This window comes from Coturnix japonica, chromosome 33 (assembly GCF_054131305.1).
Source record: "Coturnix japonica strain WE chromosome 33, WE-NBRP24, whole genome shotgun sequence".
Classification (NCBI taxonomy): domain Eukaryota; kingdom Metazoa; phylum Chordata; class Aves; order Galliformes; family Phasianidae; genus Coturnix; species Coturnix japonica.
This window is the reverse complement of record NC_140695.1, coordinates 792,655-818,446: the sequence shown is the minus strand read 5'-3', so window position 1 is coordinate 818,446 and position 25,792 is coordinate 792,655. Positions and strand designations below refer to the sequence as shown.

Below are 25,792 nucleotides of genomic sequence, written 5' to 3'. Positions count from 1 at the left end.
GGCACGATGGGTCGCCTATCTAAGCCAGAGAAGCAGTCTGTCTTCATCTCCACTTAAAGAAGAACTACAGAAGATCCTAGGCCCAGTGACGTATCACAGTGATACATCAAAAGAACCGATGGTTGCTCCACCAGAGAAGAGTCCCGTTCAGGAAGGAAGATATCCTATTCCTGAAGATGCCTGGTATACGGATGGGTCCAGCAGAGGCAACCCGAGCAAGTGGCGAGCAATAGCATACCATCCCTCTACTGAGACCATCTGGTTTGATGAGGGGGATGGTCAAAGCAGCCAATGGGCAGAATTGCGAGCCGTGTGGATGGTTATAACTAAAGAACCTGGTGACGGCGTCCTGAACATCTGTACAGATAGTTGGGCTGTGTACCGGGGGCTCACTCTGTGGATTACGCAATGGGCTACCCAGGAATGGACTATCCACACCCGACTGATTTGGGGTAAAGACATGTGGGTAGACATTTGGAATACGGTCAAACACAGGACAGTATGTGTCTACCATGTCTCTGGTCATCAACCCTTGCAGTCACCAGGAAATGATGAAGCTGACACACTGGCCCGAATCTGATGGATTGAGAATTCACAATCTGAAAATATTGCCCGTTGGTTACATCAGAAGCTACGGCATGCTGGACAGAAGATAATGTGGGCAGCTGCTAAAGCATGGGGGCTGCCTGTACAACTATCTGATATCGTTCAAGCATGTCAGGATTGCGATGCTTGCTCAAAGATGAGACCGAAACCGTTGCCTGAAACAACATCCCACATTGCTAGAGGATATAGTCCTCTTCAGAGATGGCAGGTCGACTACATTGGGCCCCTCCCTCGGTCTGAGGGGGCGAGATATGCCCTGACCTGCGTTGACACTGTAAGTGGACTGCTGCAAGCCTATCCTGTACCAAAGGCAAATCAAGCATACACAATTAAGGCACTTACTAAACTGATGTCTGCATACGGGACACCTCAAGTTATCGAGAGTGACCAAGGGACTCACTTCACTGGAGCGATGATACAGCGCTGGGCAGAAGAAAACAACATTGAATGGCGATTCCACCTGCCATATAACCCAACAGGGGCAGGCCTTATTGAACGTTATAATGGTATCCTTAAGGCTGCCCTGAAAACAGACTCTCAGTCCCTGCAGGGGTGGACAAAAAGATTATATGAAACCGTGCGGGACCTGAATGAAAGACCTCGGGATGGCAGACCCAGTGCCCTGAAAATGTTACAAACTATATGGGCCTCCCCTCTTAGGATCCAAATTACAGGCACCGATAATAAGGTAAAACCGCAGGTTGGTACTGAAAATAATCTTCTGCTCCCTGCCCCTGAGAATTTAGAACCGGGAATCCATAAGATAAATTGGCCTTGGAAGGTGCAGGTAGGACCCAAATGGTGTGGCCTACTTGCACCTTGGGGGAGATTATTGGAGGTGGGAGGTTCAGTCACCCCCTCGGTGATAGGTACATGGCCTACTGACATCGTGGTCAATACTCCGGCCTTTATTGCTAAAGGAACACCTATTATGTCCCTATGGCAGATCAAGACTCCTCCTCTGGTGCCAGATATAGTTATACAGCCACAGATATCTGGCCAGAGGGTATGGTATCGGAGGCCGGGACATAATCCAGTACAAGCAGAAGTATTGACCCAAGATAAGAATACGGCCTGTATCTTGCCCTGGAGGGCGGATCTTCCCCTCCTAGTACCCTTGAAACATCTATATTACTCCCCTTAAGATTGATTCTAAGCCTCTAGGACCATTACTCTGGACTGATGAAACGCAGACGGACCTGCACTTCAAGATGATTTGTCTCTGGTAACATCTATCAAGCACTGGCCCATGGAAGATCATAAACACCCATCCAATCATCATCATTTGAATAATATCAACATCTAATGCGACGGGAGATTGTATCAGCGTCGTGATTGGGTCTCTGTAATAAGGGGAACTCACCTAATCATTGGTTCACGTTGTGAAGGGGTGGAGTGTATGGGAGATCACAATGTGAACCACTGATTGATCAGCTGAGGCAAGTGTGGGGTCAGCTGTGGGAGCACAGGTGAAAGTTATGTAGCTGTGCTCCCTGGAGGGGTGGAGTTCGACTCCACCTCCTCTGAGACCTCATTTAAGGGCTGACCCTCACTGAGGCAGCATCTCTTGGAGATCGCTCACCAGGGAGGATCGCCTCAGCTCTGGTGAGTTCCCTTTTCCTTATATCTTCTGTATTTCTACCATTTTGCTTGTAATTGCTATCCTTGTTAATACCAGCATAGTTATTGCCAATACAGTCTGGATGGAATGAAGGGCATGAAATACTGATGTGCTCATCAAACGCTGCTTGTTAGCTTAGAGACAAGGTGTTGAATTGGTTTGTTCATGTATTGCAAACAGGTTACTTAGCTGCCTTCATTTTAGCTTCAGAAGAACATGTGCAGAATACAGAATTGATTAAAAGAAATAAGAACTGTCTGCATAGAACTTACTCTTTCCTTACACAGGAGAATCAAGCACACGTTTGTATGTGAGTACCTCCAGAGGTGAAACTTGATCCCCCAGATGTAATGAGCAGAGACATTACAATCAGTTCTAACTGTATCTTAATGCTGTGCTGAATAAGCCTGAGTCAGGATGTAAACCACTTTCTCTTTTTTTCTTCAGATGAAGCCATTAATTTTGTCAGCAAGTCCAAAACGACTCCAGAAATATCAGTCACTCCTTCTGAAGACCTGGAGCTGGTGTGTGAGGTGTCAGCTGCAAGCGGAGCTGTCGTATAGAAGAAAGATCAAATAGAGGTGAAGCAGGACCAGAGGACAACCATCATCTCCCAGGGGACGCACCGCAAGCTCATGGTCAAAAATGTGACCCTGAAAGACCAAGGGAGCTACAGCTGTGAAACAAAAGATGACAAAGCAACATTCCAAGTGAAAGTCAGAGGTGAGAAAATGCTTGGAATCCCAGAGATAAAGGAACACTTCATTTTGTGTGTCTTGCATTTGGAGGATCAACTTACAGCCTCTCTGGTGCAAAACATTTTGGCTATAGGACTTTCTTTGTCATCTAGTGTCATAGCAACACTTTTCTACATGTGCTTTTCCATCCAGGAATGAATTACTGCAACAAACAATAGGCAAGGAGGGTAACTTGTGCAGCTCTTGTAGTCAGCTGGTGTCTGCAGGGTTACAGTGCAAGAGCACACCAGGCATGCAAGGAGTGAGAAAAGGGGAGGTGTTTGATGAGATCTGGTTACAAAATTTGAATGACACAATGAGGTGGAAAATGCCACTAATCAGACTCATAAATGGCCTGGGTTGCAAAGGCCCACAGTGCTCATCCAGTTCCAACCCCCTTCTTCCTATGTGCAGGGTTGCCAAGCAGCAGCCCAGGCTGCCCAGAACCACATCCAGCCTGGCCTTGAATGCCTGCAGGGATGGAGCATCCACAGTCTCCTTGGGCAACCTGTTCTAGAGGGCCATTCCCTTCTGATTTACTGGAAATGTAGAGAGACATCAGAAGAAACAAAGAGAAGGGAGGAGGTTCAGCAGTGCATGCAGGTGTTCTAAATCTCATGTCCAAATCTGCTATCAGACTGCGAAATGTTTAGATTTATGATATGAAATGATATGCCTATTCATTTCCTAAGGCAAAATAGAGGGGAAAGTATTTTCCTGTCTTAATGAGGCATCATGATGGTCCCTGTGAAGGGCAAGTATAATGAAAATGGGGAACTGGAGTAAGCTCTGCAGCAGACTACAGCAAAATGGTGTGACTGTTGTGATGTCCCTGCAGAGAAAGAAGACGTGTTTACAAACAAGGACAAGGTACAAAAGGAGGTGAAGGCTGCACTGACTCAAAATGCCACGCTGAGCTGCGAGGTGGCCCAGGAGAAGATGGAGGTGAAGTGGTACAAGGAGGGGAAACTGATCACCTCGAGCAAGAAGTTCAAGGTGGAGTCAGAGGGCAAACAGTGTCGGCTGGTGGTGATCCAGGTAGAGAAGAAAGATGCAGGGGAGTACAGCTGCAAGGCTGCTGGCCAGAAACTCACCTTCAAGATTCATGTCACAGGTGAGAGAGAACACATTTTGGCCTTTCATTCTAGAATGTTTTAGAAAACGGTCATTAGTTTGTAAGTTTTCCCTGCTATGCTTAAAATTTTTGGAGCTGAACTTTGGGGTGGTTAATTTCTGATGAGGAAATTGAACAAATTATTCTAAATACAGTTGTGAGGCAGCTCCATCTTTTAAAATCTTCAGGAATTTCCTTTTGCTGTGGGAATGAGGCCATAGACAAGAAAGTTCTGATTGCACTTCTCCATTCCCACGTGCCTGTACCACTAGAACAACTCTGCAATGCAGCTGCGTCTCAGGAAGTTTCAGAACAGGGGCTTTGTGTCAAGCACTAGGGGGTGTGCTCTATGTAACATGTTTTTGTCTTGGAAGTGCTCTTTTAGCATGGGAGAGAATACTACAGGAATGTTTTGTATAAGTTGATGTTTTGAAGACATAAGTAAATGGCAGCTAGGGGACGAAAGAGTCATGAGAGTCATACAAGAAGCATCACAGAATGCCTTTTGTTGGAAGGGACCTGGAGGATCATCCAGTTCCAATCTCTGTCCTGGAAAGGAACACATTCTTTGAGACTAGGTTGCTCTAACACCCATCCAGCCTAGACTTGAATATTTTCAGGGATGGGGCATCCATAAATTGCACAACTTCTCTCCACATCATTCTCTTGGGGCATCAGACTGGGAGAACTGATTCATTTTTCTGACTCCTTCCCCAAAACCTGCTCTTCTTTCAAGAGGCCAAACTAATGTATCTCTCTCTTTTCAGAGCCAGAATTTGTATTTACAAACAAGGGGAAGGTACAGAAGGTGGTGAAGGCTGCAACAACAGAAAAATGCCACGCTGAGCTGCGAGGTGGCCCAGGAGAAGATGGAGGTTGTCATCAATTTATAAGCAATGAGCCAATAATGTTCCAATTATAAACTTTTATTAATTGTAGCGGGTAAAACTAAAAGGCAATTCAGCGCTGGGTGACAGGGGGATTATTGTTCCTCCAACTGCCGCGCCGTCCCGTCCCTTGCAACTTCTTTTGTATTGTCCATCCCGAGCGTATTGTCCTTTAATTGGTCGGTTGTGATCGTGCGACTTGGTGTGTCGTTCCTTGGTTGGTCCTTCCGTGGAACTTTGTATCCATCGGGGCGCGCTTTGCCTGTAACTACGCAGAGTACACAATCTACCCATAAAATTAGAGTGTTCTGCAACCTTTGTGGCCTCCATATTCCACCATTATATCCCGGTCCTAATGAACAAGCACTCCACCACAATGCTACCACATCCCGGTCTTAATGAGCAAACATTTTATCACAGAGGTCAAGTGATAAAAGGAGGGGAAACTGATCACCTCGAGCAAGAAGTTCAAGGTAGAGTCAGAGGGCAAACAGCGTCGGCTGGTGGTGAGCCAGGTGGAGAAGAAAGATGCAGGGGAGTACAGCTGCGAGGCTGCTGGCCAGAAACTCACCTTCAAGATTCATGTCACAGGTAAGACAGGTGTTGTATGAAATACAGCAGAGAACAGTAAAGTAAAATCTAGTTTCTATTATACTGCACCTGGATCACTGTAGTCTGTGCTGAGGTTTTTTCCCTAGACTTGATTGCCTGGGTTTGTAGAAAGTATTTGGTTTCAGTATGACACAAAGACCTGTTTCAGTCTGTCTGTAGAGCAATAATTAGTAATATATGTACAGTGGAAGCAATATTCAAGATATTATTCAAATCTCTCCTGTGCCTGAGATCCCAAACTGTAATTCTTGTTCACCGAAACATTTGACTAAGATAAGTATGTGCAGTGAGGCTGGAGTGCATGTTCTACGTGCAGCCTTTCATGGCAGGAGAAGCAGGAACTTCTCCTAGTAGTACACTGCCTTTTTACTATGCCTTTATGTTGGAGGCTGCATCTGGATAGGTGAGTCTGCTACTCACAGTAAGAGACCTGGTAGAGCTGACTATTGCCAGAGCTCAAAGTAAGATAGATATCTGCAAATCACACACAAAGAACAAAGGACTGCGTTGGTGAGCATATTTCCTTTGTGCCTTTGACAGTCACAGTTGTGGCAATGGTAGAGGCCATGAGGAGTCTGTTCAGGAAGCCAGGAGTACTGTTCTGGGTCATGAAAAGGCAGCCAGTGGTTTGACTATCACATGTTTATGTGTTTTGATGTTTCACAGTGGGTCTTAAGTAAAAGGAACTCAGGTTTTGGTTGCCTGCAGGACAGATGTTCTTTTGGGTTCAATATGTTTGCATAGTGACTTGCAACCATGGGACTGGTGTTCAAGGACCCTCTTGGTTCCTTCAGTTCCTAGGTTCTTTCTTGCCTAGATTTGACACTTTGTTTCAACAGAAGAGCTGATATTCTCTAGTGAAGGCTATTAGTTTGGGCACAAGTGGTAACCTAAACCTGTTCCAGCCTGTACATACAAACCTGCAAGTTGGTCTCATTTCGGTCCCTCAGTCAATACTTTTTCTTTTCTTCCCTCAGAGCCAAAACCTGTGTTTATAAACCAGGAGCAGGTGCAGAAAGAGGTGAGTGCTGCCCTGGCAGCAAGTGCCTCCCTCAGCTGTGAAGTAGCACAGGATCCAACAGAAGTAAAATGGTACAAGGATGGAAGACTGCTTGCCTCCTCCAGAAAGTTCAGAATGGAATCTGTGGGCAAAACACGGCGTCTGGTTGTGGAGCAGCTGGAGAAGAAAGATGCTGGAGAATACATCTGCGAGGCTGCTGGCCAGAAGATGACCTTCAAGTTGGAAACAACTGGTGAGCATTCGCTTTGGGAGCACTAAGCAGCTTTTTATGTGGCTTAGAGGAAGACTGGCTGTCTTCTACCCTGTGGGCATGGAACAGCCACAATTCCCCCCGGAACAACATCAATGACCCACACCACAAGTTGGTTTCTCCTTTTTAATGTAGTGGTAGCGAGGTGAAAATCTGGCTGTGGAATATTTTTGACTAAGGAACTTCTACTTTAATTTCTAGATGCGCTGAATTACCCTCTGGAGTGTCTTTCTGAATATATAAGCAACCATGGGTGACTATGATCCTGATTTATATCTAGGTTCAGGCTTACTTTTTCAGTTAGGTTAGATCAATAGCTCCAGAGAAGATAGGGAAATACAGCAGTTCACTGATACCATGTGTCAGAAGAATGCAGCTCAGTGCTGGGCAGTTTGCTGCTTCATTCCCTCTTACAAGTTGCACCCAAGGCTGGAAAAGACCACTGAGATAGCTGAGTCCAACCCAGCCCACCCTCACTGGACTTACTAACCACGTCCCCAGTGCCACATACCCGTGGCTCTTGAGCACCTCCAGTGACTGCGGTATATCAGCGTGGTTGCTTCAGTTGTGGGAGTTTTCAGACACTGGCTGTTGTTCTAGCGAGACAAAAAACCAAAACTGATGGAACAGTGTCTATGCAGGAAGCAACTGGCTGTCCTGATGGCTGCCAACAGTTTTACACAAGGTGTGTCATGCAAGCTTGCATGAGTCTGGTTTAAAAACTTGCTGTTCTGATGGAAGGAGAGGATGTTGGTGCAGGATAACTGCGGGATTTGTGCTCTCCCGACATCCAGTTGCAATCACAGCTTATTGTTGCTATAGAAAACAGCTTCTCTGTAGACAAATTGAGTTAGTTCCAATAAGTGGCTGAAGCCCTAAGTGATCCAAGGTGAAGCATGATCCAAACTGGAATTTAACTAATTGTAGTAGGGAATCCAAGCGTTAATGAGATGAGTTATTTAAAATATGAGTCCTCCATCTAAAACAGCATTGAACTCTTACTCTGGTTTATGATAGAAGTGAGAGTTTAACAGCAGAAGTCTGAAGTTATGCTCCATATTTCTCATCACTCAAGAGAATATTTGAATATATGAATTCCTTTGGCTATGTTAGAGCTCATAATGAGGTCAGCTGATGTTCTTTAAATGCTCGGAGTCTAGCAATGTGGGGAAGTGGACTGCTATTTGCTGTTGAGCTTTAGGCTAAGAAGCCTGATTTTAGAGGACTGTGGACTTCCCCTTTCCCTTCCCCTCTCCTCCCCTTCTCCCTGGACTGATCCCACATGGTTTGAGAATGATTTCAGATCAAGGTAAATGAGGAATCGCTGTGTGAAAACCTGTTGTTTTACTGCACTATAAGAGACACTTAGTCAAAAGACAAGTGTGTGTTCCAAGCTTGAGATTGCAGGAGATCCTAGAAACAACTCAGCTGCTCAAACCTGTAGTCTGGCTGAATCTTTTATTGTCAGTTTTGGTCAGGAGGAGATGCTTGAGTAAGACAAATAAAAGGTCACGGGTAAGTTGGTCCTTCTTGTGATATACTTCTAGGCTTTCATCAGGGAGAAGCTTAATTAGTCCAAATAATCATAGCAGAAACCACACCAAGAGCATGAGAGTGAAATTTATACTTTCTTGACGTGAAGGAAAATTTTACCTGGTTCTGCCATTCCCCAAATATTTGTTTCCTTATGACAAGAAGAACTTTGCAGAAGTAATTTTTTTTTTCAGTCTTGCGTGCAACACAAAAAGGGGTAAAATCTAGGAGGCCACCTGAAATGTTTTTTCCATCTGGAAGGATCCATTTAACAGCACCCATGGACCTGGTTATGAACAAAACTATGTTCCCAACTAAATCCACATTCTTCTTTCTCCTTCTCAGAATTGCCTGTGAAAATCAGCAAACCATTGGCAGACAGTAGCGTCATTGAGAAGGACAAGGTCACATTTGAGTGTGAGCTGTCCAGGCCCAACGTGGACATCAAGTGGTTCAAGGTATGGCATGTAATGGTATTTTCCTTTCTGACTTCTCTGGAAATGAATGAGAGCCTTTAATTTCACTTCCAAGGGATGCGAGTCTGAGCTTTTCCTTGATAGCTTTTTCACTGCTCTCTTTTCTTTATGCTCTTTTATTTGCCCAGATCAGCACTCTTTGTTATTATGTCCTGAGTTCATTTATCAAGTTGAAATTGAAGTTTGTTTTGGTTTTATTGTGAACTTTTTAGGTCATGCTGCACAAAATATTGTTGGTTGAACTACAGTACAGTCTTGAGCTTCAAGTCTAACACAGAAATTCTCAGCCGGGATTTTGTAGCCTTGTTGTGAACTGGGTTTTTGGGGTGAAATCTCAGTTTTCTTTGCACCTGACAGTGTGAGAATTTGCTCTGGCACTTTGTGTACCTCCCCGGTGCTCAGCTGTTCCTTCCCTTACTTGGGGATAACGTCATTTATTCAAGGTGATGTCCAAACAGGCTTGTTAACAGTCCTCCGCAGTGCTTTAAGCTGTCATAGGTCAGCCAGAATTTATGCATGTTCTATAGCCATTCCTTCATGTTGAAAACACTGCACTGTGCTTAAGCTTCAGCATATGTTCCAGTAAGCACAGTTCCATTAATTCTAGGGGAGTGGGTGAATTAAGCATAGATCTGAAGGCTCCCTTTGCTCAGTGCAGAGATGGAAGGACTAATGGAGATCTGACTTGATATTTTCCCTTCTAGGATGGGAAGGAGCTCTGTCAAAGTAAAAAAGTGGGCATTACTTCCCAGGGAAATAAGAGAAGTCTCATTATTCACAAGTGTGAATATGAAGATCAGGGAACATCCACATGCTGAGCAGCCTAAGACAAGACATCAGCTACCCTAAAGGTTCATTTTATGTTTAACTGAAAGAGCAAATAAATCCTCTTGTGGTATTTTGCACCACGGGAAGAAATGCTTCATGGGCAGTTTGGGCATTTCTTGGTTAGTCCTTTTGGATACCTTTCTCTTTCTTCTTTATGCTCAAGACAGATTTTCCCTCCATGTGTTGCATTGGTTAAACCCCAGTTTGTAGCTCATCATTGGGCTCTGAAGCATCAGACTTGTTACTGAACACATGGGTCTGCTGTGCCCTGGTAGATGCCACCTTCCCAAGGGACGTATGAAAGGATGCTTTTTTCTGATTTCCTACTAGATGCTGTCCTCATGTGGCCACTTGGGTTCAGTGTTAGCATGAACATGAACATGTGTCCTGTCCCATGACTTTGGTGAACTCTCATTTTCTCTCTCATTCTGCAACCAGGTTGGGTTGCTGTTTCAGTACTGGCTGTTTTATGTAGCCATTCCATTTGTTCTGGTTTACGTTCTTTTTTATTTTCTTTTTTTCAGGCATCATTTCTATACAGTAGACAAAGCCAGCCTATTACATTTGATTTACAGTTTTTAGCTTTTGCTGGTAAGCATTTCAGCTCTCAGGCAGTTTTACCAACAGCTTTGAAGAGCTGAAATGAACCAGCCTGGACACGATGGTCTGTTTTTGTTGGTGTAATGAATTTATGAAGTTAAACTGATTGACCCCATAAGGTTTTACAGTGTATGACTCACGTCTGGCAGAGTTATCACAGCAATGAGTTTATATATTTAGCATTTCAGGAGGCAAATGGTTGGGGATACTCTTTCATTTGCTTGCGTCTCAGAGTGAATCACTAGTATGTGAACCATCCTTCATCTCCTTTGTATTGCTTTTGTGTGTGTCTGTGTGTGGTTTCCCCTGTGAATTTCATTCTTTCCAGTTATATGGAAGTTCTCTTTTGAGCAGTGAAATTAGATGTTCCATCATCAGTCATAATGGTAAAGCTGAGTTGCCACGTTATCTGTGTCCTTTCTGTCTGGCGTCTCAATAACTGCTGCCCCACCACAATATCTGCCTAATACTTCAGCTCCATGGATGCCTCCTTGTGCAAACTGAGAGCCTGTATTTGGTGTGCATAGATCTGGGCTTACATCTGTGCTGGTAAATGCACTAGTGCATGGGCTAAGCAGTCCTGCCTCCTGTGCTGTGGGCATTGAGATGGGGCTCCTACAAGCTGCCCATTGCAAGATATTTAGAAACTAATTGCTGCGGAGGTTTCCATCCTCTTTTCAGACTAACTAAAATTTGGTTAGTGGGATCAAAACAGAAGGGGCAGGGAGGGAGAGCTGACCAAGGACTACTGATGGAACAACTATGAATCCTTGGTTCCTCAGGATTCCCTGCATCAGCAGTTGGCAACAGGAGTAAGGGGGCTCAGGAGGACACTGTGGAGTAGTGTGAAAAATGAGCGAAGAGAGTTACTAATTGATGCCTCTTGGAAAGTAGTCCAAGAGTGGTCCTCTTCCTAAACTCTCCTCTTGTGTGTGGTTTTATCTTTATGAGGTGTTCATAACAAGTGATGTGTAGATCTCCCTTATCTCATAATGTCTTTGCCTGCCTGCAGTGAATATGCAGGATACTGGATCATATACCAGCTTCTTTGAATTACTGCTCATGTCAGGAGATAAAATCTGCCTATTCTTTGAACTAACACTGGCGAGGGTTAGTTATTCTGGCTACCGAGAGAATGACACAGCAGATTAAACTCTTTCATTTCCTTCTTTGTCAAATGCCTTTTCATCTAACTGTGTGTCCCATAGAAATTCAGAGCAGTGTTGGCTGAGGGAAGTGGAAATATTTATCTCCTGTGTGTATCTGCCACCCTATTTAGACATGCTGGCAGAGCGCAGAGATTGGAGGAGTTGGATTAGGCAGTAGTTTCCCTATTGCTCACAGAACCACTTTTTCTGTGGTCTCCCAGCTACCCTGTGCCCAGTGGCCTATGCAAGATGGAGCGGAAAAGGCTCATTTTATGAACAAACAGGAACCTTTCTGGTCAGATTAATACCTGTGCTCTTTTAGAGAGATTTAGATACTAGAGATTTTAGGTACTGGAATAGGCTCCCCAGAAAGGTGGTTGAATCACCATCCCTGGTTGTGTTTAAGAGCCTTTTGGATGTGGTACTCAGGGATATGATTTAGTGTAGGGTTTTTAGAGTTAGGGTACTGGTTAGGCTGCGGTTGGACTTGATGATCTTCAATGTCTTTTCCAACCTGGGTAAATCTATGATTCTATGCAGGAACTCTTCTCCTGAGGTTAATCCAAGTTGTATCCAGGCCCTTCAGAAGGAAAGGGATATAGCAGCACAGAAATATGGCCTGATTCTGACATAACTAAATGCAGACCTGGAGAGTTAAAAGGGATTGTGTGATGTTCAAAGGATTTTGAAGCAAAGATGTCCCCTAGGTAAGATTTGTGGCTGACATTCCCCATACATTGTTTGTAGGCACACAAGCTAAGGAGAGACTAGTGATGAGCATGCAGAGAAGCCAATTTTCAGACAGGTTTGTAGTGACACAACACTGTAGAGTTCTGTCTAGTTCTCCTTGGCATAGTTTGGAAAATAAAGATGAGGTAATTGGTGGTAACCAATATGGCTTCATCAAGGTCAAGCCATGTCTGACAAACTTGGTGGCCTTTCATGATGGAGTAACAGCATCAGTGGATAATGGGAGAGCAACTGACATCATCTACTTGGACTTGTGCAGAGCATTTGATCCCGTCCTGCATGACATCCTGGTCACCAAACTGGAGAAAAATGGTTTTGATGGATGGACCAGTTGCAGGATAGGGAACTGTCTGGATGGTCACACTCAGAGAGCTGCAGTCAATAGCTCAGTGTCCAGGTGGAGGGTGGTGTTGGGACCAGTGTTATTTAACATTTTTGTAGGCAACATGGAGAGTGGAATCAAATGCAGCCTCAGCAAGTTTGCAGATGACACCAAGCTGAGCGGTGCTGTTGATGTGCTAGAGGGAAGGGATGCTACTCAGAGGGACCTGGACAGGCTGGAGAGGTGGGCCCTTGGCAGCCTCATGAACTTGAGTGTGGCCAAGTACAAGGCCCTGCACCTGGGTCAGGGCAATCCCAGGCACAGGCTTAGAGGAGAATGATTTGAGAGAAGCCTTGACCCTGAGGAGAAGAGTTGGTGTGGAGGGAGGTGTCCCTGCCTATAGCAGGGGGACTGGAACTAAATGACCTTAAAGATTCAGTCAGTTCTATTGTTTTTCTACCCTTAATTTTGCTTGAAAGGTTTTAGAATAAATGAGATTCTGGTTTCCATGAAAACTGTTTGCAGGGAGCTCCATTGTAGCTAGTAGGTCTGTCTTTAAGTTCAAGGGCAATAATGCATTGACTGTGTTGAAGAGAGAAATGACTCAGGAATGGATGATGGTTTAGAATAAAACATAATCCTACTTATTTTCTATGCAAATATGTGTAAGGAAAAGATGCTGCACTCAGTTCTGGAAATACCCTGACAAATATATCTCTACTGTTTCACAGCTGGAGATATCAAGATTGTTAAAGCACTGGAAGATGTGGAAGTAAATGAATATGGGAGTGCATCTTTTGTCTGTGAGATTTCACACGATGAGGTTCAGACCCAGTGGTACAAAGAGGACAACAAGCTGAAGGCTGATGACAACATCAGAATGCAACAAGATGGTAGGGTGTAAGCGGGGGGTCTTTCTCCTGAGTGGGGGGTGGGTTGGAGATCAAGCATATAAGACATCTGAAATGAAGTGAAGAGGGTTCAGAAGCGAGTTCCCCTTTTGTTTTGGGACTGAGGTTTAGGTGGAACAAGTGACATGGTGGGATGCTTAGTGTGGGAAGTGTGATGCTATCCCACCATCCCACACTGCTGGGAGCAGGTAGGAAATGAGTGCAGTTATTTCCAAAGTGGGGGTGAACAGGGCAGTCAGTTCACCTCTCCAAAGAGGTTTTGTCTGACTGTGAGTGTGATCCTTCTGTATCAGATACTTTGAATTTGACGGTGGCCGCATTTGATCAGTCCTTGTAGAAGCCATGTTTAGATTCTGCTTTGGTCTGCTCCATTTCCAGTTCAAAGTCGTTGGACACTAAATGAGACAGCTGCATCTCAGTAAAAGATGTGTTTGAATAGCTGTGATGTGCTTACTATTCAGATTTACAGAGCTGAGGTTTTGTCCTTGGCTATAGCAAAGAAGTCAAATCAGGTGAAATTAATTGTATTTCTGAACTAGACAAGTTTAAGTTTGGTAGCACCTAAATTTGGTGCGGTTTGTCATTGATTTCATCTGAAAGAAACTTGCAGGCTTTTTATCTGCTGTTGTCCCCAGCGTAAGATTATCCATTCACATCCTAAAGTACTTGTTATATTTTCAACTCACTCTTATTTGAATAAAAGCCTCAACAATTGGGAGCAATTTAATAAGCACAGAACAAGAGCTGGACCTTGCATTTGGTAGATACTGTACAGTATTACTTCATAGAAATGTAGTCAATGGCATTCCCTATAGACAATCGTTTGTTTTATCTTTAGAGTCGTTCAAAGAACCATTGTGAACTTGACATTAATTGGAATGGAATACACGCAAGAGACTTTCCTCTTCTTCCAATTGTCCTCATCCTTTCTTCTCTTCCACCCCTGCTTTGCAGATTACCATATAGAAATCACCAGGAAGTTGGAGGACAAGACAGCTTTGGAACGTCATTCTGTCATCCTGTCCTGTGACTTCAGGCCTTCTCCAAAGGTTGTGAAATGGTTCAAGGGCCACACACCCATCGAGCCCTCTGAGAAGTACAAGATCAAGAGGGATAAGCATTCAGCAGAGCTCAAGATTCTGAAGCTGAAGCCCGATGATGCTGGTGTGTACAAGTGCAAAGCAGGAATTGCAGAGACTGAGGCCACGCTGACAGCTGAAGGTATGAGCAGGGAGGGTGGCCTCTTCCATGTCCTATTTCACCTCAGATTTCTCTTCTTGAGGTTGACTTCACAGAATTACCCGGGTTGGAAGGGACCTCAAGGATCATGTAGTTCCAACCCCCGTTTGCCCCTAAGAACAGTTTTCCAGTGTCTCTCGTCCAAGAATTCTTTGAACAGCCTGCAGCTGACTCTCCTGAAGCTCAGGGTCCTGACTTTGCTTTTTGCCAGGCCCGCATTCCTTGAGATGAGGAACTCTAGGAGGGCATGGTCACTACAGCCCTGACCACCTCCAGTCTTAACCCCTGCTGTGCAGCATGTCCAGTAATGCTTCCCTTCACAGAATCACAGAATCACAGAATTACCCGGGTTGGAAGGGACCTCAAGGATCATGTAGTTCCAACCCCCCTGCCTAGCAGGGCCACCAAACATACACATTTACTAGATCAGGTTGCCCAGGGCCCTGTCCAACCTGGTATTGAACACCTCCAAGGACGGGGCATCCACAACCTCACTGGGCAGCCTGTTCCAGGACCTAACCACCCTTCTAGTAAAGAACTTTCCCCTAACATCCAACCTAAATCTTCCCTCCTTCAACTTAAAACCATTTCCCCTAGTCCTGCTATTATCAGCCCTTTCGAAGAGTTTACTCCCCTCCTGGGAGTAAGTTCCCTTCAGGTATTGAAAGGCTGCAATGAGGTCACCTCGCAACCTTCTCTTCTCCAGGCTGCACAAACCCAACTCCCTCAGCCTGTCCTCATAGGGGAGGTGCTCCAGCCCCCTGATCATCTTTGTGGCCCTCCTCTGGACCCTTTCCAAAATTTCCATATCTTTTTTGTACTGAGGGCTCCACACCTGGACACAGTACTCCAGATGGGGCCTCACAAGAGCAGAGTAGAGAGGGACGATCACCTCCCTATCCCTGCTGACCACCCCTCTCCTGATGGAGCCCAGGATCCCATTTGCTTTCCGGGCTGCCAGAGCGCACTGCTGGCTCATGTTAAGTTTCTCATCTATCAGGACCCCTAGGTCTTTTTCAGCCGAGCTGCTCTCAAGGACAACTCCTCCCAGCCTGTACAGGTGCCTGGGGTTCTTCCGGCCCAAGTGCAAAACCTTGCACTTTGCTGTGTTGAACCTCATTAGGTTCACCTGAGCCCAGCTTTCCAGCCTGTCAAGGTCCCTCTGAATGGCATCTGTTCCCTCCACCGTATCGACTGCACCACTCAGCTTGGTGTCATCAGCAAACTTGCTGAGGGTGCACTCCATTCCCTCATCGATGTCATTAATAAAGATGTTAAAGAGCACCGGTCCCAAGACAGACCCTTGAGGGACGCCGCTCGTTACCGGCCTCCACCTGGACATAGAGCCATTGACCACCACCCTCTGTCTGCGGCCTTTCAACCAATTGCTTATCCATCTAGTTGTCCACCCATCAAATCCACCTCCCTCCAATTTGGAGATGAGGATGTGATGGGGGACCATGTCAAAGGCCTTGCTCAGGTCCAGGTAAATGACATCGGTCGCCTTCCCTTCATCCACCAACGCCGTCACTCCATCATAGAAGGCCACAAGATTAGTTAAGCATGACCTTCCCCTGGTGAAGCCATGCTGGCTGTCTCGGGTCACATGCTTGTTCTTTATGCGATCAAGCATGTTGTCCAGGAGGATCTGTTCCATAATCTTCCCAGGCACAGAGGTGAGACTCACCGGCCTGTAGTTACCCGGGTCGTCCCTGCTCCCCTTCTTGTAAATGGGAGTGACGTGACCCTTCCTCCAATCATCCGGGACCTCACCTGACAGCCACGACTTCTCAAATATGATGGAGAGCGGCTCAGCAACCACCTCAGCCAGCTCCTTCAGGACCCTGGGATGCACGCCATCTGGCCCCATAGACTTATACTCATTCAGTCTAAGGAGGCACTCTCGGACTTGCTCTACCCTTACAGTGGGGAGGGATTTACCTCCTTGGTCCCCACATGGAGGTATGGGGGTGCAAGACTTAGGGACGTGAAAAAGACTAGAATCCTGGCCACCAGTGAAGACCGAGGTGAAGAACTCATTCAGCACCTCAGCTTTCTCTTCATCTGTTGAAGCCATTTCTCCTTTTAAATTTACCAGAGTAGGCACGCCCATTTTGGCCTGTCTCTTCTGGCCAATGTACCTGTAGAAGGTTTTCTTGTTGTTTTTCACATCCCTCGCCAAGTTCAGTTCTGCCTGAGCCTTGGCTTTCCTGATCCCACATCTGCAAGTTCGGACGGCATCCCTGTATTCTTCCCGGGTGACACAGCCTTGTTTCCAGAGCTTGTACACCCCTTTCTTCACCCTCAGTTCTCTTAGCAGGTCCTTGCTGAGCCATGCCGGTTTTCTACCTCTCCTGCCCACTTTCTTAATCAGGGGAATGGAGACCTCTTGTGCTGCCAGGAGGGCATCCTTGAACAGTAGCCAGCTCTCCTCAACGTCCTTATCTTTGAGGGCAGCGCGCCAGGGGATCTTGGCCAGCATTCCATTGAGTAGCTTGAAGTCTGCTCTTCTAAAGTTGAGCATCCTGGTCCTGCTCTTTGCCAGGCCCACATCGCTTGAGATCACAAACTCAACCAGGGCATGATCGCTGGAGCCCAGGCAGCCTCCAACCTTGACGCCTTTGATGATCTCCTCAGCGTTGGTGAGCAGCAGGTCCAGCAACGCTTGACCTCTGGTCGGTCTGTCCAATACCTTCCCTTCTGCTTGGTGTGCTTAATGCTTGGCCCACAAAGTTATTCCCAGTGCAGTCCAGCAGTCTCTCAGACAGCTTGCAGCCAGCCATGCTGATTTCCCAGCCTGACTGGAATCCCCCATCAAGTTGAGAGTCAGTGAGCGCGGTGCTTCTGGTAGCTGCAGTAAGCAGGGCCCATCAACAGGCTCCCTTGACCAGGCGGCCTGGAGCAGACCCTCACCTCCAGAAGCCCATTATTGGTTCAGTCCCGAATTTTACCCGCAAGTTCTCAACGTGATCGTGGCTGTTCTTAGTCCTTTGCAGTCAGCTTCTTCATAGAGAGGGCAAATACCTTGCCCTCCGGAATTCCATAGTAACAATCATGTCTCCTTTATGTCAGGTGAGGTGTTTTTTGTTGTTGTTGTTTTTTGTTTGCTTGTTTGTTTGTTTTCCATTTTCTAGGTAGAAAATTTAATTTCTGAGCCAGGAGAAGAAGAAGTGCAACATGTAACAATCTTCCTGGCACTGTGCAGTTTGCATGAGTAGCCAAGTGCTCCTCAGGTAACGTGTGCTGCAGAGCTGACCTTGGTGGCAGGGGTTGTGTCTTCATTTTCTTCCTGTCATGTGGGAACATAAGAAGACTCTTCAGAGCAGGAGCTGCAGAGGAAGATGAACGGCATGAGAAGGTAAGGCTAGGAACCAAGGACACCTCCAGAAAGAACAGAAAAACTAAGTCATTTAAGATGCATGATGGCCGTGTGATACTGTCCGTGACTGGAGGAGAAGCACATGGCTAGGAATGACTGATGGCTCTGGTGGGATGAGTGCCTACGTGCGCCGTAAAGGAGAGTTTGTGGGATGTTCTGTGGACATGTGAAGGCTGTGGGAAAGTTAAGAGAGAAAACGTGTGAATTCACAGAAGTGGTATTAGAACCTGGAATAAACCATTTGGATCACTCACATCTGAGTCCGTGCCAGATTGTCGCACTGTCAGAACCTGAGGCCTGGGATTTTCCTTTAGTAGTGCCAACTGCCTGTTGTAAATGAGAAAAGATATTACTAAACATAGCTTCCCTCCTTGTAGGTTTGATATTTCTGTCTTTGCATTCCTTTAGCACCCAGGGTGTTGATGCAGCTGCACAAATCCGCTGTACTGTCCTCCTGTTTTGCATGGAAGAATGGTAAAATAGCAATCTCTGGGTGACATTTTGTTCAGGCGTTTTCCTTTCTGTGCCCCTAGGAAGCAATGGCTTGGAAATGGCAGTGCCGCCTGGGAACTCACACAGTAACCCAGTATCTCATTGTCTGGGTCTGTGAAAAACCACAATGATGACAAAAGATGTTTCAATTCTGTCTGTGCTGTCAGTGCAGCCCTGAGGAGCGGTGTGGGCATGGCATGGCAGGGAGAAGGGATTTCACTTCCAATGGGAAAGTGCCTGTTCATGTGTTGGTATGTAACCGCTCCATGGCCTGCTCCATGTGCTTCTGAATGGGCAGCTCAACTTTTGTGTCACTCAGCCACCTGTGGCAGAGGTCAGGATTAGTGCCTTTCAAGGAGCTGAGAAGCATTTCTTGCTCAAGTCCTGCTTCCAAGCTTAACCACCTACAATGAAGTAGATGTCGTTTTTCTGGTGTCCTTCAATTCCGTGTCCGCATTTTCCCAAAAGCAAAAGAATTTGGAGTTAACCAGCTGCAGTGAAGTGAGCGATTTCAGTGCCTATTTCTGATGGTGGCAATGAGTTCAGAGGTCACACTTAATTGACGGTGCCTGTTTCCATTCTGACAAAGGCTGTAGTTTCAGCTGACTTCCCGAGGCTGCCATGTGTGGTGGTGACACAGCCTTGGGCTTGTGCGTTTGCATGACTCCCACCTTTCCTTTCTGTGTCTTGCAGGTCAGCTGGTGCTGGAAGCGGCCGGTATCTGAGTAGGAATGAAGGTGAGTGCAGGAGCAGCTGCTGAGGGGAGGAAGGAAGTCCATGCTAATGAGCTCTGAAGCATCTGCGGGTCCGGTACCAGAATAGGCAGCAGTGATGCAGGGGGCTCCTCAGCAGGAAGCTGTCTGATCCAAATGCTTGCTGAGAGTTTGGAAGCCCAAACCCTTATGGTCTCTGTAAGGGTGGTTAATAAAAAGATATTAACCAAGATGGTGGTAAATAGCCTAAGGTTATTAGCAAAGGGAAACTCACCAATATCGATACCTTGACTAGAAAGCTGAGGCAGCCTCAACTAGGGAGCAATCTCTAAGACATGCTGTCTCAGTGGTGGTCAGCCTTTAAATGAGGTCTCAGAGGAGGTTGAGTCGAGGTCCACCCCTTCTGGGAGCACAGCTAGATTACTCTCACCTGTGCTCCCGCAGCTGACCCAATACTTGCCTCAGCTGATTAATCAGAGGTTCAAGCTGTGATTTCCCATACAGTCTCTAAGCTGAAGGCAGCATCTCCTTGATCTGATGGTGGTGTGCCTGAGTGAGGGAGTGATCCAAGCTGGATGCAGAAGAGTCATCTTAATTTCTCTGCTATTTTACTTCAGATGACACCTATTAGGTGTTGGTTTCTTAAAATTTGGATCTAGGAGGTGGTCTCTTCCTTTGCTTCTGATGAAAGCACAGAAGTGCAGCAGGAGTAGAAGACAAAGAGGTTTTCTTGGTGACAGGAACACCAATTATTTGATTCAAATGTGTAACTGATGTAGATGGTGAAGAACAGATCTGCCTCAAAGACATGCTTGATCACATAAGAAATGAGCATGTGATCCAAGACAGGCAGCGTGGCTTTAGCAGGGGAAGGCCATGCCTAACCAGTCTGGTGGCCTTCTATGATGGAGTGACGGCATTTGTGGACAAAAGGAAGGTAACAGATGTCATTGACCTGGACTTGAGCAAGATCTTTGACATTGCCCTCCACCACATCCTTATCTCTAAACTGGAGGGATGTGGATTTGACAGGTGGACCACCTGGTAGATAAGGGATTGGTTGAAAGGCCACAGACAGAGGGTGGTGATTCATGGTTCTATGTCCAGGTGGAGGCCGATAACAAGTGGTGTCATCCAGGAGTCTGTCTTGGGACCAGTGCTTTTTTACATGGTTATCAGAGACACCAATGATGCAATGGAGTGCACCCTCTGCTGTTTGCTGAGTGGTGCGGCTGACGCAGTGGAAGGAAGGGATGCCATTCAGAGGGAGCTCAACCGAGAGGTTGGCCTACGTGAATCTAATGAGGTTGAACACAGCAAAGTGCAAGGTTTTGCACTTGGGCTGGAGGAATCCCAGGCATTTCTACAGACTGGGAGGAGCAGTCCTTAAGAGAAGCCCCGCAGAGAAGGACCTGGGGGTCCTGGTGGATGAAAAACAGAACGTGAGCCATCAGCGTGCTCTTGCAGCTCAGAGAGCAAATGGTCCCCTGGGCTCCATCAGAAGAGGGGATGGCCAGCAGGGACAGGGAGGTGATTGATCTTCATGATCCTTGAGGTCCCTTCCAACCCGGGCCATTCTATGATTCTGTGATTACACTCGCTGTCAGAAATAACGGCAGCTGTACAGATGTTGGATATATTTTGGGACAGTTCTTGTAACCAGCTGATTTTAAGACCTTGCCCGAGTCAAGAGTCTAAATTGAGTGTCAGAAGAAAGCTGGTAAAGTGGCTATTGCTCATTCTTTTTCATTTGCTGATTCTTTCATTCGGGTTCCTTTTCCAAAGGAGATTCTGGTGATGGAAGCAATTGAAGAAAGAACCAAAGCAGCTCTTGCCAAGAGTGCTTGAAGTCCCTGTGGAGAGAAGCAAAGAACTTGGGCTTCCTCTGGGATGCGCCCCACCATGTCTCAGGAAGGAGACAACTGCTGTTCCACTTTCTGCTTTGTGTGTGGAAAGGTACGTCTGGGTTTTCTTCTACTTGTTTTTCTTTCTTTTTCTGGCTTTGAAGGAGAAGGGGTGGAGCAAGGGGAGACCCACTGGTCATTTGTTAACTCAAGAGCAGGATGGATTCTGCATTGACTGTGAAAAACCTGGGCTAGTAGCATGGGCATATTTCAGGCTGGACTCTTCTTTTGCTGCTTGGTTTCCTTTTGGCTACAGGGAGACAGCTGTCTAAAGGTGTGTTTTCAAACCCACTCTCCAAAACCATGTTTCATTGTTGCAGGTGGTTCAGTGTGCTCTTGCAGGGTAGATGTGTTTGCTGTAGAATCTGAATGGTTTCTGTTCCTAGGGGAGGACTGGGAGGAGGTAGTGAGAAGAGAATTCAATGCCTGAGGTGTATCTTAGTGAGAAATGTTGGCATGAGGTGCTGAAAGTCTTGAGTTGTCAAAGGCCAGTGAGGCTCAGACTCCTTAACCTGCTGGAGCAGGGTGGAAGCAAGGAGTGGGCACTGCCGTCCCACAAGCTGCACTTGGTTCTGGTCTGCCAGGTCTGTGCTGGCCTGGATTTCTTCTGAGAAGTTTGTTGGAGCTGCTTGGAGTAGTGAAGGGTGGGGAGGAAGTGCTGCTCAAGAGCTAAGGCTCTGCATGATCATCTTGGATGGTTTTAACCATGATATCTGAAGACATAGTTTCCATCAGAATGATCCCAACATTGTGCGAGTGTCTCAGATGTATGAGAGCACCCGCCTCCTCCAGCTGAGCCATAGGAAAGCTAACTGTGCCCAGTAATTACAGCTTCTGCAGATTGAATATGCTTCCAAGTGTTTTCCTTAGTGATCAATAATGTCCCAGCACTCTGAGATTCCATCTCTGGCACAGTCTGGAGCATCTCTGCAATCCTTGGTTGCTGGAGGGCACGTGGTGAGTGCATGGACAGGGTGGCACAAACGCGTGCGTGTGCTGAGGAGTTGGGTTGCACACAGGTGCACACAAAGGGGTGTTTGTGGAAGGTGTAGGCACGTAGGTGTTCCCAGGGATGGTTTGCACACGTCTGTGAATGCAAAGGAGGGCACACGATGCAGAGTGTGCATGGGGGTGTGCAAAGCAGGCAGGGTGGTGAATGGGTGTGCGTGTGCACATGGATAGGGGAAGGTTGGGGTTACAGGTTGACCTGTGCTGAGGTGAGTGGGGACTCACGGTGTTGCTCAGTGGTAGATTGGTTCACACTGAGTGCTAACAGGAAACTCGCACACCCTTTTTGTTTCAGCTGTGCCAGCGCTGTGATCCCTTGCTGCAGGGATGGGGTGTTGGAAGGATGGTGTGCGTGCCGAGCTCCCATCTCTTGCAGGAATCAAGTGTAGAGCAAAAGGGATGTTTGGGCCAGGTGACTGTAAGAAGGCTGGCTGCTTTGGATGGTGGTAGCTGATGGAAACAGGTGCTCTGGGGACCGTTCAGCTTTTAACAGAAGACAGGGGTCCTGCAGCAAGAATGACTAGGTTCTCAAATGGCTTCAGACGTGCACACCGACTACATCCCCGCAGACATTTACCGGTAGGTGGCTCTTGCAGAAGAAGATTCAAGCAGCAGAACCTTTTGCTCAGCTACAGCACACAAATGCTACAAAAGCAGGAACAACCTGCAAGCTCTGGGTCTGTTTGTCTTGCACAGGCATGCACTAACTGCGTTTGATGGTACCCCCCATCCTTGATTTCCTTCCCTGCTTCTTGTCTGATGACGCTGCTGAGCCAGGAACAAGCTGCCCAGTGTGGCAGAGCATGGTGCAGAGCTGTGCTGGGACCTCCTCCCCTTCATCTGCTGCAGATCAGTGCCCCACACGTGCCATTGGGATGCTCTGGCACGGGATGTGCCTCCAACCCAAAGCTCCTTCCCACCTCCCAAGGAAAAACAAAGCAACCCAAGCATCTCCAGCAAAGCTGCCCAGCAGACAGCAGGGAATGCAAACAGCTTCTGGCTGCTCCCCTACACTCCCGTCCTAAGTAAGAGACCCTATGAGGACTGGCTGGGAAATCAGTGCATGACACACGTGAGTGTGCACAGGATTGTGCAAAGCAGTGGGGTTCCACGAGTTTGTGTGTGTGTGTATCTCGGCTGTTATGAAAGCATGGGAAGACTTACTGAGTCCCAGATAATTACTTATCCTCAAATGATTTTTCCTGGCCAAAGTTAGAGCCTCTCACAGGTAATCGAGACCAACAGGCTGTTGTTGCACAATCAACAGACACAATCTAGATGATCAGCTGAGGAAAATAAAGCATCATGCGAAGGGTACTAGATAAGTGAGCAGCTTGAGATCTGCACATTTATGTGATGCTCATGGTCTTAGACAATATTTGCCTAGAGAGGTCACATTGAATGAAAGCAAACTCTAAGATGAATGAAAATATACACAGGAGAAGAAGCCTCTGAGGCTTCTCAAGTGTTATGACCAGAAGACATAAACTCTGTTAAAGCAAACGTTTCTCTCTATTTTTTGTGTTATTCCAGGCAGGCCTTGATTACCGCCTGAACACATGCTGTGGAAGCCCAGCTTATGCAGCACCAGAGCTAATCCAGGGCAAAGTGTCTATTGGCTCAGAGGGATGTAGAGCGGTGTTTGTTTTCCCCTCTTTCCCTTCCCTCTCCACAGAGCATTTAAAGGCAGTGGAGCTCAGGTAGGCTCTCTTGGTTTCCCTTCTGAATTCTGCTAGGTTGCATCGCTTGGTAGCTCTCAGAAGCTGTCAGTGGCCACAGACTAGAAAAGTGCAATTGGTCTCAGTTCACACAGCTGGCTGGTTTGTCTCAGGCTAATCCTGAACTGCCTCAAGCGACTGCTTTGGGGCTCTACAGAACAGCAACTTCAGAGATCTCTTTCTATTACTAAGTGTTTGAAAGAGCAATTTGCTCTGTTAATTATCCATCATTTCTGTGCAGTCTGTTTTGTCAGACTTGTCTTTAGCTTCCAAGTTGTATGTGAAGAATTGTTTCCGTTGTAATGCACAATGAACTAAAAATTGAGAGATGAAAATGTGAAGAGTTTTTCCAGCTTTGATTTCATGTCTGGAATTTTGGAACCCACTACTTGCAGTTGTTAATCTGTCCAAACTGGTCTGGTTTGGAATGCCCTCGTACTTCTTGAATCGCTGTTAAAGGCGGAGCAATTCCTACAAGTGCCATGGCCCCACTGTTGTTCTAATTCTTGTTTCTTTGTTTTCCACACGCTGCTTTTCAAGCCTCCTTTTTCTTTACAGTCAAAGTGAGAACTGCACTGTGTCTGAACCTTGTTGTGCCTCTACATAAAGAGAACCGAACAGCAGCAAAGCCAGACAGGTGACTGTGCTGACAGCTCTCGTAGCCAGTAACACGTAACTGTGCTAAATCCCTTGTGACGGCTTTGATTTCATTTTTGCCAGTGAAATCCTTGTAAAAGGAACTGCAGCAGTGTGATGAGCTAAGGTGAAGATGCTGGTTTTAGTAGTGCTCTAAGCTGAGTGAAAGGGCAATTGAATGAGGGTTATATGCTTTCTCTGGGACGATAAGGTTTTATTTCCTGAGGGAAAGAGCCAGCTTTTCATGGGCTATATGTGGGCTTTGGCAAGGGCAGACAATCCAGTCTGTCAGGAAGCCATTTGAGGTGCTTCAGGTTTGTAAGCTTGTCTTTTTGTTTTTCAGGCGGATATTTGGAGCATGGGTGTAGTGCTGTATGCTCTGCTGTGTGGGTTTTTCCTTTGGATGATGACAATATGATGGCACTCTACAGGAGGATACCAGTGGGTATCAGTGGTGCTAGAATACACTGAGAAGGGAAATAGCTGAGCTTGACAAGAGGCCTTGCTTTTCGGATGGCAGAACATGCTGAGCTGTGGGTAGAAAGGCCACAGCACAGTCTGCTGAATATTGTCCCTGTTTTTGCTGCTTTGTCTACCAGTATTTTGTGGATTTGGTTCTACGCTTGGTTGGCCTATGTGGCACTGTAGCCTAATTCTGTACCATGATAGCATACAGAATTTAAGGAGAAGTATTTTCCTGCCAATGGGCTGGATTTTTTTGTATCTGGTTCTTCAACTGGCTGCTCCCTATACTATCTGTAGTAAAAATATAGACACATCATTTGATTTCCCTGAAATGAATGTTCCTAAATGCCAGCTCTTCTCATGTCTACAAAGATCAAAGTTCTGCATTTGCTATTAGAATTTCCTCTTCCAGAATCAGGAGGTAATGTAGGACCCCACAGATTGCCTTCAGAATCCAACAGTTAGTTCTGTTTCCTTTCGGAGTGCATAACAACCTGAGCACATGAATTGAATGACGTGGCTTGTTAGTCTGGTACAAACTCTGCTGTACACTGAAACCTGGTCCATTTGTAAGCAGGACTTTGTCCATCTCTGCAGGACAGCAGAAAACCCTTTGTGCTAATCATGATGCCAAGAAGCAGAATGCGGCAAATGGCAGATGATCCAACTGCTTCAGGTGTTCATTTCCTTAAAACTGTGAATAGTTTTGGACTGAGAGTTTGTAAGCAGAACAGAGCTCTTAAAGCTGTCAGAGATTATTTCTGCACTGTTCAATTCTATCTGCCTAACATACACCGGATCTCAGAACTGCATTGCTTGAAC

At 46.3% G+C, this 25,792-nt stretch overlaps 1 protein-coding gene across 1 annotated transcript in view; it reads left to right on the top strand.

Annotated features, from left to right (window-relative positions):
* LOC146755312 (cytosolic carboxypeptidase 4-like) overlaps positions 1-25,792 on the top strand; it is a 279,729-nt gene that overhangs the window by 253,041 nt on the left and 896 nt on the right. The gene's annotated exons all lie outside the window — the stretch shown is intronic.